Source organism: Gossypium hirsutum, chromosome D12 (assembly GCF_007990345.1).
Source record: "Gossypium hirsutum isolate 1008001.06 chromosome D12, Gossypium_hirsutum_v2.1, whole genome shotgun sequence".
In the NCBI taxonomy this organism is placed as follows: Eukaryota; Viridiplantae; Streptophyta; class Magnoliopsida; order Malvales; family Malvaceae; genus Gossypium; species Gossypium hirsutum.
Genome location: NC_053448.1, coordinates 39,589,739 through 39,592,167, shown reverse-complemented (window position 1 = coordinate 39,592,167; position 2,429 = coordinate 39,589,739). Strand labels below are relative to the sequence as shown.

General features: G+C 40.5%; 1 pseudogene; it reads right to left on the bottom strand.

Moving 5' to 3' along the window:
- Positions 1–319: 319 nt before the first annotated feature.
- Positions 320–1,969, bottom strand: LOC107942201 (protein CELLULOSE SYNTHASE INTERACTIVE 1-like; annotated as a pseudogene).
- Positions 1,970–2,429: the final 460 nt, after the last annotated feature.

The window sequence follows — 2,429 nt, the reverse complement described above, 5'->3', positions numbered from 1 at the left end:
AAAATTAAAAAAAAATATTTTTTCAAATTGAATTGAATTTTGTTCACCTTTACTAATTCCTAAACTCGAAACGGAATAGGAATCGGCTTGCCTAGTGTTAGACGCAAGAGTTGCAGAATCGGAACCCACATCAATTACCGTAGGAGGCTTGAGTGGTTATATATATATATATATATATATATCATTCTGAACTAGTTTTGTTTCATATAGACAATGAAACTTATATGTTACATGCAAGAAAAGAAGGTGAACAAAAAGAGAAACAAATGGAAAATCTCATTATACAAAAAAAAGGAGAGACCTTTTTTCCTTCTTCCAATTACTTTCGGACGAACAAGCTTCTAAGTTTTCCTCTTTCTAATCTCTCGAGTAGCTTCTTAGCACCAGGGGTTTCCATCTCCGAAAGCTTCTTGAGATACCCGATTGATCCGTACGAGATCATAAGCTTCTTGCATTTCTTACTTGATGAAAGGGACGATACGCATGAAACAGCGTACTTCTTTGCGGTGTTTTGAGGGCTTGGATCCAGCAACTGTACCAGATTCGGCACAGTTTCATCGTCCTTTTTGAATTCTCTGCAATTGTGAGAGACAGTTACCAAGCTTGAAAGAGCTTGAGCGGCTACCTCTCGAGCGCTGTTTGATTTAGCCTCGAGCATTCTAACAAGAAGAGTGATGCAGCCGGATTCGCCGACCAGTTTTTTCATTTCACTCGAAGTGCAAACTCGGCAAATGGTCGATGCAGCAGCTTGTTGTGCGCCTAATGATCCAGATTTAAGCACGTAAACTAACCGAGGGAGGAAATCGTGTGACATCAGGACATCCGTTGAAACTAAGCTAACCAAATTCCTCAAGGCTGCAACTGCGGGTTCTTGTGGCAAAGGACCGTCGAGGTATACCAATAGACTTCGAATTCCGTTCTCCGAAATAACGGACCGTCTCAGATTCTCATTGCTGGCTGTAAGATTCTGTAAACACTCGGCAGCATGTTCTTTCGAACCCAACAAAATCCCACAATCGAGGAGATTGATCATGACCTTTATTATACCTTCCTCGGCTAGTATTTGTCGAACCTCGGGAACAGCTGATATGTTTTTTAAAGTACTAGCAGCTGCAGTCTGTAAAACAGAGTCTCCAATCTGGCAGATTTCGATCAATGGTCGAACCCCACCATGTCCAACGATTGCTCGGGTCGTTTCTTCATTCATTGATAATCTTTGCAATGAAATTGTTGCTTTCTCTTTACCAACTGTGCTACCGGATTCAACAAGCCGTATGAGAGGTGGCAAAAAACCTTCAGAAACAAGCCAACTCTTGCAACTCCCGGATTCCGCAATCGAACAGATTATAGTCACCGTCTTTTCTCATATACGAGGTGAAGTCGCAGTTAACAACTGAACTAAAGCAGCTACGTTACTCTGTCCAATAACTGATAATACACTCTTTTCATCCTCTTTCATTACCTCAACAAAGGTATCAACAGCTTTATGCTTTTCTTCTAAGTGCCCGATTTGAAGCCGTGCAAACAATTCCTTTATACGACAACGTCCTGCAGTCTCCAATTCTGGCAATGTAGCTTCACCGAGTACACCGGTCTTGATAAGAAGTCTGACATCCCGTAAATTAAGATCCAATTTCCCCAATAACGCATCGAGATCACTCTGCATCTTAAGCTTACCTGCATACTTCTCCTTCAAACGTAAATCTGCCAATTCAATAGCTTCCTTTATCGTCATCGACACGGCCTGAAGTTGTTCCTTACAAAGACCGTTCTTTTAATGGCTCGACAAGTCCGGTAAACACGACGGAATCTGCTCCAATTTCGAAACTATCATCTTCCACCTACTAAGAAACCCCTTCACCTCCCTTGCCTTAACAAGTGCCATAGGAACAAGCTCTCGAGCGTATGACAACGATTCCTCGGCCGATCGAACATCGATCGAAACTCCATTTCCAATACCTTCTCCCATGATTTGAATCTGAGTTAATCGAAAACCGATCACCAAAGCAACATCAAGTGAAATTCATAAAACCCCAAAGCTTCACAAAGGACCTACATGAACCAAAATTGATATTTTTATCAAAACAAGTGTAGCAGTTGGCAAATCACACAAAGCTTGTTTACATAAGTACCTAAAAATAAGTTCATGCTTTTACCAAGTGATCATTAAATGCTAACTAAAAAAAATCCATTGATACTTTCAAAACTATAAGATATATGATCCTTAAACACATAACATTTCTCGCCGTATAAATAGTGTCTCCAGATTTTGAAAGCAAACACAATTGTAGCCAACTTAAGATCATGTGTAGGATAATTCTTCTCATGTGGTTTTAACTGTCAAGAAGCATAGGCCACTACTTTTCCCGACCTGCATCAGTACACAACCCAATCTAGTTAAAGACGCATCACTGTAAACAACATATGGT